This window comes from Ochotona princeps, chromosome 17, assembly GCF_030435755.1.
Source record: "Ochotona princeps isolate mOchPri1 chromosome 17, mOchPri1.hap1, whole genome shotgun sequence".
In the NCBI taxonomy this organism is placed as follows: domain Eukaryota; kingdom Metazoa; phylum Chordata; class Mammalia; order Lagomorpha; family Ochotonidae; genus Ochotona; species Ochotona princeps.
In genome coordinates, this window is record NC_080848.1 from 53,015,943 (window position 1) to 53,025,737 (window position 9,795).

The window sequence follows — 9,795 nt, forward strand, 5'->3', positions numbered from 1 at the left end:
GGTGGTGGGTTTTAGGGGTTCCAAGGTGATGAGTAACACACGCCTCCGGGCGTGGAGCAACACGAGCCTCAGAAACCCTACGAGTGCGATAGGCTGGAAGTAAACTAAATCCATGGGGTTCATGGGCTCGTGGAAATCTGCCAACTTGAGCCAAACTCCAAAAGGATACCGGGGAGGGAGAGGAAATGATGAGTAATGTCCTTTTGTTGTGCAATTTCTGCACACTGGTAATTGTGCCAGACACTTGGCCTGCCTCACTTCATCTTTAAACCGACCGCATTAGACCGTCACATTTAGGTCCATTTTAGAAATGAGGAAGTGATGCCTGGCATGACGAAGATGCCAGGAGTCACTAAACTCTATAAAGAGGAAGACTCAAGATTCAAACAGGTTTGTCTTCACTCCAGCCACCACGCGCTTAGCTAGTCCAACCTTCTGCTCAAGCAGTGAGGCGGGCGGGGGCGGGGAAATGTGCTGAGCTGCTCTCACCTGCTGGCATCTCTCTCCCTCCTCACAACGAACCTGTACCTGTTGTCAACAGAGACCCAGGGAGCTTGGGGTTAAAACTCCAAGAGGTCGGGCCTAGCGGCTAAAGTCCTCGCCTTGAACGCCCCGGGATCCCATATGGACGCCGGTTCTAATCCCGGCAGCTCCACTTCCCATCCAGCTCCCTGCTTGTGGCCTGGGAAAGCAGTCGAGGACGGGACACTGCACCCGCGTGGGAGACCTGAAGAGGTTCCAGGTTCCCGGCTTCGGATCGGCGCAGCACCGGCCGTTGCGGCTCACTTGGGGAGTGAATTATTGGACGGAAGATCTTCCTCTCTGTCTCTCCTCCTCTGTGTATATCTGGCTGTAATAAAATGAATAAATCTTTAAAAAAAAAAAAAAAAAACTCCAAGAGGTCAGTGGGCTGGAACTTACTGGAATTCCATGCAGGCTCCCAGAGAAGAAGTTCCTGGGGTGCTGGAGCCAAGACAGAAAAGTCCCCTCCCCAGGAGGAACAAACACTGGCTGCAGCTCTTTGGCTGAGGGGCTTGCTGGGAAAGGCGGGGTGACTCTGATTTCAGGCCTGGCCTGGCAGTGAGGGTAGGCGTCACCTTGCAGGCGGCTGGACCCGCAACGCTGCTGATCCCTGCAAACGTGCTGACCCCATGCTAGTGAACCGGCATGGCTTGGTGGGACTCTGAGAGCGGCACAGGCCCTGCAGTGTCATTCCATGTCCCTATTCTTAGTAGAGCTTCTGCCCTGGGTGGTGGGCTCTCAGGCAGAGTAAGATTCAGTGACATGTGCCCAGCCCTCTACTTCTGATATGCCAAACCCAAGAACTGTAACATGGAAGACAACCCAAAAAGCGACCAGAAGTTGTGAAAAAATCAGTCTTATGAAAGTACAAGAGGAGGGTGGGGACCACACTGTCCTCCGGCCTTCATAAACCTGTTAGGAAGGGGTTTGCTGAAGCGTGGTCCCCACCCCCATACAAGGTCTTTGCTGGATTGAGCCAAGGTGCTGGTGGGGGGCGGGACAGGAATGTCAACGTGGGGGTGGGAGGCGCGATGCCGTGGCTTATGCAGCTACTGACAGTGCTGGCATCCCATATCAGAGCACTGGTTTGGGGGGATGATGCCTTAAGTACTTTGGTCCATGTTACCACACAGGAAACTAAGATGGAACTCCAACCTTGTGACTTTGTCCTGGCTCAGCCCCTGGCCAATTTGGCTATTTAAGGATGGACCAGAAAATACACATTTATCTCTCCCTCTCTCCATTTCTACCTCTCTTTCAAATAAATTTCTTAAATCTTTTTTTAAAATCACCATTCCTGAAAACATGCCACAAGCATCCTAACAAACTGAAAAGATGAATCAATGGTCCAGTGGCTATAACTCAAGACCGACAGAATTTGCTGAAAAATGCCCCAAATCAGGAACAAACAACAACAAAAACCCACAGATACAAGAAATTTTCAGTTATGAAACACCAAATTTAGGCGTTGCCAGGATACAAAGGAACTAGAATTGACGCCATAGGCAATTATGCCTTTTCTTTAACCTTCTCTATAACACCTACCATTCGCAATGCAAAATCTCTTGCTTTTGTAATTTAGTCAACAGTTCTGGGGGCTGGAGTTGTGGTACAGCGCTTTGAGCACAAGCCACCATTTGTCATGCCAGCATTGCATATCACAGTGTCAGATCAAGTCCTGACTACTCCATTTCCTTGCAGCTAATGTGCCTGGGAAAACAGCCGATGATGACCCGGGTGCTTGGGCCCCTGCTCCTACTTGGGAGACACAGATGGAGACCCTGACTCCTGCCTTCAGCCAGACCCACCTTGGCTATTACAAGTACTTGGGGGAGTGAACCAGTGGGTAGAAGACTCTCATCAGTAAACATTTTTAAAATAATAATCATCACTTAGGGCCCTGCAGGGAGACACATTTTTACAGAGAAATAAAAAGCCTGCTGTTCATCAGCTCTGAGTTTCATGTTTGCTGGGGACAAAACTCTATTCCAAGCCTGGCAGGTTCATCCTACAAAGCTTGTATGCTAATGGCAACAACAGACAAAAAACTAACAGACAAACTTATTTCTGTCAGCTCGTGACAAGTACTATTTAAAAAAAAAAAAAAAAATGACGACCTGGGTCAGAGGCTCAGGCATATGGAGGGAGCCCCAATAGGTACACGGCTCAGTGCTCAGGGCAATTTTTTTTTTCCTGCAGTAAGTTATCAAGGCCCTTCAGGTAAAGCACACCAGGTAGGGTAGGCTCTAGGACTGGCAGTGGGGTAGGCACTAGGCCTGACAGTAGGTAGGGTCCAGGCATGGCAGCATGGTAGGCACTGGGCCTGGCAGTGGGGTGGGATTCAGGCTTGGCAGCATGGTAGGCACTGGGCCTGACAGTGGGGTGAGATCCAGGCTTGGCAGCATGGTAGGCATTGGGCCTGATAGTGGGGTGGGATCCAGGATTGGCAGCATGGTAGGCACTGGGCCTGACAGTGGGGTGAGATCCAGGCTTCTGCCCACGGCAGAGAACCATAGTTTAATTCCCAGTTCTAGCTCCAGACCCCAGCTTCCTGCTAATGCAAACCCTGGGAGGCCTAGACTGAGACCCTGGCTCTTGATTCCTGGGCTCGGGCCCCACCCCCTCATTCCCTGCCTTTGCAGGCATTTAAGGAGTGATACATTGGATGCAATCTCTCTCCCTCTCTCTCTTTCTCTCTCTCTTCCCATTTCTGCCTCTTAAAAATAAAGCAGGGGGAGGGGCGGCACCATAGCATAAGCACACTAAGCCTCCCTCTACCTGCGGTGCCAGCATCCCATGTGAGTGTTGGTTCAAGTCCCAGCTGCTCCACTTGTGATCCAACTCCTTGCTTATAACCTGGAAAAGTAGTGGATGATGGCTGAAGTCCTTGGGAATGTTCACCCACATGGGAGACCTGGGAGAAGCTCTTGGTTCCTGGCTTCAATTGGCCCACTTCTAGCTGTTATGGCCATGTGGGGAGTGAACCAGTAGATGAAAGATCTTTCTCTTTGTCTCTTCTTCTCTTTGTAACTCTATCTTCCAAATAATTTTTTTAAATTAAGAATAAGGGGTTGTTACATAAAATACAACCAACATGTGAAATTAAGAACACACATACATACATACACAGATGCCTTGAGTAGAGAACTATGTCACGGCCAGCTTAGAATGGCCACTCAGTAACTGTTGGTATCATGAATTATTTGCTGACTGTTCTACAGAATACCAGAACCTGGTAAGTTTGCCATTTTTAATGGCAACCAGTACCTGTTTCATTCAAAAAATACCCACTCCTGATTTTGGGCACAGCAGGTTAAACTGCCATTTGTGACTCCAGCATCCCATATCAGTGTGCCAGTTCCAGCTCCAGCTGCTCCACTTCCAATCCAGCTTCCAGTTCACGCACCTGGGAAGGCAGTGGATGATAATCCAAGGATTGGTGCCCCTGCCACCCAAGTGAGAGATCAAGGTAGAACTCCTGGCTCATGACTTTGGCATAGCCCAGCTTTAGTTATTGTAGTCATTTGGGGAATAAATTGTGGATGGAAAATAGATTCTCTCTCTTGCTCTGCATTTCAAAAGAAAAAAAAAAACATACGGGCTGGTGCAGTGGCAAAAAAAGACTAATCCTCCACCTTGTGGCGCTGGCATCCCATATGGGCCCCAGTTCTGCTGGGCCTGCTCAGGCTACTGCACTTCCCATCCAACTCCATGCTTGTGGAAAGCAGTGGAGTGGAGAATGGCCCAAAGTCTTGGGAATCTGCACTCTCATGGCAGACGCAGAAGAAGCTTCTGGCTCTTGGCTTCAGATGAGCTCAGCTCTGGCCATTGTAGCCATATAGAGAGTGAATCAGCAGATGGAAAATCTGTCTCTTCTTCTCTGAAACTCTGCCTTTCAAATATGAAGCAGGAGAAGAAGAACCAGACTAGATTTTTAATTTACCTGAGAGGAAGAGAGATGCAGAGGAGAGAGCAGTCTCACTCACTGCTTTACTCTCTTCAAATGGCCAGGACTGGGCCAGGCCAAAGCCAGGAGCCAGGCATTCAACCTGTTTCCCATAGTGGTAGCTGGAACCCAACCAATGGAGCCACCACCTGCTATTCCCTGAGGGTGGATGTTATCAGGAAGCTGGAATCAGAAGTGGAGCCAAGACTCGACCTCAGGCATTCCAACAAGGGAGGCAGCATCCCAAGTGATGTGTTAACTGACAGGACAAGCACCCCTCCCCGGAAGTAATTTCTGCAGCAAACAGCACTCACCAATGGCCCAGGGCAACTCCCAGACCTCCCCACCCTTCCACCAGAATTCATCCCTGACTCTCACACTGCAGTTGGCCAGGAGTGCACAGGACAGCTGGCGCTGGAGGAGATGGATTTCCTTCATTCAGTTTTAGGTTCCCGGACACCCTCTGCTGCCTTCCCCCTCATGTGCCTGGCTGCGGATGCACCAACTCTGGTACCTTCTCCCAGGAGGCTACTTCACTCCCTACAGGTCTCCAGGTATAACTTGGCTAGACACAGGCTCGCCAAAATGAGAAAAAATAAGGACCGTTTTAGGTTGGGGCTACAAAAAGCCTTCCTCTGCTGGTCCTGCCCATTACCAATCCCCAGGAGGGAAGAAACCTCATCCTTATCCAGCAGATAAACTGGGGTTTATCCCAGAGTTGCTCCCCAACCTTTTGTCCACTATCAAAGGAAGCTGCTGTGCTGCCATGCCCCCCAGGACTCTCCCGGAGCTCATCTCATTTCTTCCCAGCAACCTACCTGAACGGCCAATAGATTCCTTCCCAATCCAGAACCTCAGAGATTCCACTCGCCTGAGTTTCAGTCTTCACCAGCAGCCTCGGCTTTCACTCCAACCCCTTGACAGTCGCTGCCTACACCCCAGAGTGGCAGCACCTGCCTCCCCAGAAAAGGATGACATGACACTACTGATTGCTAAGATGGCTAACACCTGGCAACCCCAAGGGCTGTTGACATCACACCTACATAAACAGTGTGACTGTCTCTGGAGAAAAAAAAAAAAAAGATAATCTGCTTACACACACCCCTGTGCAGGGAGGTGGCGCCGAGCTTACCTGCTCCCAAGCCAGGCTAAGGAAATGACAGGGCTGGAAGGAACACGGTGTTTCCTACCAGTCTCAGATGGCTGCTTCAGGTAGCTACAGCCACGTCCCAAGGACAAGGGAAACCAGGAGAATCAGCCAGTACCAAAAGATCATGCAGTCAGCTGCTCAACAAATATTTGTCAAGTTCCTGGCACTGTGCTACACCCTGGGGGTAGGGCCATTAAAAAAAAAGTCACGGAGCTATGGCTGTGGATTAGTGGGGAGAGCTGCTGCCTGTGACAGGCATTGCATGTGTGTGCCAGTTCACTGCTCCATTTGCCATCCAGCTTCCTGCTGGTATGTGTGGCAAGGCAGTGAAAGACGACCCAAGTGTTTGGGCTCCTGCACCCAAACAGGGCATCGAAATGAAGAACTCCTGGCTCCTGGCTTCAGCCTGGCCCAGCCCTGGCCATTGCAGCCACTGGAGGAGTGAACCAACAAGTAGAAGGTATTTTCTGTCTCTTTCTGTCTCTCTCCTTCTATAACTGATTGCACTTCTCAAATAAATAAAATTTAAAGAGAGCTAAGTCCCTTTCTTCCAGGAGGTTCTCAAAGGATATTAAAAAAAAAAAAAAAACAGGAAACAGAATATGGACAGACAATCAAACAATACATGACATACACTGACCAAGGGAGGGTCGCGAAGAGTTCCATCTCCTAGCAGCCTTTGTTGTGGCACAATGGATTAAGTCACCACCTCTAACACCAGCATCCCATATAAACACTAGTTGAAGCCCCAGCTGCTCCACTTCCAATCCAGCTCCCTGTTCATGTGCCTGGGAAAGCAGCATGTTCATGACCCCTGCCAAGTGTCTGGGAGACCAGAATGGAGCCCCAGGCCCTGGGCTTCAGCCTGGCCCAGCCCCCGTCACCATGATCATCACAGAAATGAAGCTACAGATGAAAGATCTCGCTCTGTGTCTGCCTCTCCCTTTCTCTGCCTCTCTCTCTGTAACTCTGTCTTTCAAATAAATAAACAATTTTAAAAAGCAATTCTCATCTCCTCCCCTTTAAGCTGGGACACTTTGGGCTAGTGTCTTCCAACTGTCCATAAAACTTAAAATAGGTTATTGGGAGCGTGGGGCCCTGTGAATCATTTTCATTGCCCTTCTCTGATGCTCTTTCTTGCTCCTTTATTGTTCTTTATTTTCATTTTATTTCAAAGAGGAACTAATATTTTCTATACACTGGTTCAGTCCTCAAATGTCTGCAACAGCCAGGGCTGGGCCAGGTCACGGCCAGGAACCAGGAATTCCAACTGGGTCTCCCCAGTGGGTGACAGGGATCCAAGCTCTTGAACCATCAGCTGCTGGCCCTCGGGGTACGCCTCATCAGCAAGGCAAGTGGGGGACCTGAGACCGGAACCAGGCACTTGGATATGGAATACGGGCATTGTAGGTGGTGATCACACCCGTTTTTCTTTCCTTTCCTTTTTTCAATGTTTTTTTTTAGATTTTCTTTATTTTTATTACAAAGTCAGATATATAGAGAGGAGGAGAGACAGAGAGGAAGATCTCCTGTCTGATGATTCACTCCCCAAGTGACCGCAACAGCCGGTGCTGCGCCAATCCAAAGCCAGGAGTCAGCAGCCAGGAGCTCCTCCAGGTCTCCCACACCAGTGCAGGGTCCCAAGGCTTTGGGCTGTCCTTGACTGCTTTCCCAGGTCACAAGCAGGAAGCTGGATGGGAAATGGAGCTGCCGGGATTAGAACCAGCACCCATATGGGATCCCAGCGTGTTCAAGGCGAGGACTTTGGCCGCTAAGCTACCGCACCGGGCCCCCTTTTTAATTTTTATTGGAAAGTTAGATACAGAGAGAGGAGAGACAGAGAGGAAGATCTTCTGTAGATTCACTCCCCGAGTGGCTACAACGGGCAGAGTTGAGCCAATCTGAGACCAGGAGCCAGGAGCCTCTTTCAGGTCACCCACACAGGTGCAGGATCCCAAGATCTTGGGCCGTCCTCAACTGCTTTCCCAGGCCACAAGCAGGGAGCTGGATGGGAAGTGGAGCTGCCGGGATTAGAACCAGCGCCCATATGGGATCCTGGGGCTTTCAAGGCGAGGACTTTAGCTGCTAGGCTACGCCGCCGGGCCCAACCCTTTTTCTTTCTTTCCCTAAAATGCCTTGATAGTTTAGGACTCTAATAAGAAAATCACCTTCCTCCCTCTTCCAAATGCACAACAGAGGCAGTTGACAAAATGTATAAGTAGAAGTGGCCAGCAAACATATAAATTCTTTTTTTGTTTTTGCACCTTAATACTAATCAAGCACATTTAAAACAACAAAGAGATTTTATGAAATTGGACTGAAAAAGGAAGAGACGAGAAGCTTGCACCTCTCCCCATAAGGAGCTGAGAGGGTGTCACTTGATGTGAACGGCCCTGGCAGGGAGTTCTGCGACTCTATCACCCTGTGATCCAGTGTTCTCCACTTACTGAGACTTCTCTGCAGGGAAGCATGAAGAATGCGGATCAATAGTTCATCCGCGAGGATGTTCATAGAGGCATTGTTTAGCTGAAATTATGAGAAACAACCCAGACTAAAGGATTGACGAAGTGGAATTAGGTGCTAATGACACGATGTCACATGGTATGTGATTGGTAACAATAACATTCTGGGGAAAAAATATCATTAACAATGCAAATGTTCGCAATATGCAGTGAAATAAATTTGGTAACATTACGTACAATAGGATCCCATCCTTGTAAAATGGAAAGGCATAAATACATTACACAATAAAAATAAAAGGGGGTTCTGAAAATATAGACCCCAAAGTGTGTGGTTATCTCTAGGAAATCACAGACTCTCCCACTCTTTCTCCAACCCCCCCACACCATCCTTCTTCTGTGTTTAGTGTCTTGCCTGTATTTTTTTAAAGATTTATTTTGTATTTATTGGACAGTCAGATATACAGAGAGGAGAAGAAACAGAGAGGAAGATCTTCCATCTGTCGATCCCACTGGTTCACTTTCCAAACGGCTGCAACAGACAAGGCTGGTTTTCCAGAATGCCATCAAGGTCTCCCATGTGGTTGGCAAAGGCTTAAGCACTTGAGCCCGCCTTCAGTGCCTTCCCAAGCACACAAGTAGGAGACCGGATTGCCAAAGGAGCAGCTGGGACCCAAACCAGTGCTGTGATTTGGAATGCCAGTATTGCAGATGGCAGCTTAGTTTATTGCACCACAACACTGTTCTTATTTTACCAAAAGCATATTCAATATATGTATGTATTTTTAAAGATTCATTTATTTTTATTGCAAAGTCAGATATACAGAGAGGAGGAGAGACAGAGAGAAAGATCTTCTGCCCACTGATTCACATCACAAGGGGTTGCAACGGCCAGAGCTGAGCCAATCCGAAGCCAGGAGCCAGGAGCCTCTTCCAGATCTCCCACGCAGGTGCAGTTTTCCAAGGCATTGGGCCGTTCTCAACTGCTTTCCCAGGCCACAAGCATGGAGTTAGATGGGAGCGGGGCTACCCATATGGGATCCAAGCAGGTGCAAGGTGAGGACTGTAGCCACTAGGTTACAGCACCAGCCCTCAAAGTATAATCTTTCTTAAGTTTTTCTTTTTTTAGTAAGAAGGTGGACCTGGCATGATAGCCCGATGGTTAAATCCTCACCTTACATGTGCTGGGCACCTTACATGTGCCCTATGGGCACTGGTTTATGTTCCTACTACTCCATTTCCCTTCCAACTCCCTGCTTGTGGGCTGGGAAAGCAGTCGAGGATGGTCCAAAGCCTTGGGACCCTGCACCCACATCACAGACCTGGAGGAAGCTCCTGGCTCCTGGCTTTGGATCGGCACAGCTCAGGCCATTGTAGTATTTTGGGGAGTGAACCAGCAGATGAAAGATCTCTGTCTCTCCTTTTCTCTGTAATTCTTTCAAGTAAAAACAAATACATCTTTAAACAAAAAATCTCTGCAAGCGATCTATCTGTTATTTAAAGAATGTGAGGCTTCTTAAAAAAAAAAAAAAACACGGGCCCGGCGGCGTGGCCTAGCGGCTAAAGTCCTCGCCTTGAATGCCCCGGGATCCCATATGGGCGCCGGTTCTAATCCCGGCAGCTCCACTTCCCATCCAGCTCCCTGCTTGTGGCCTGGGAAAGCAGTTGAGGACGGCCCAGTGCATTGGGACACTGCACCTGCGTGGGAGACCCGGAAG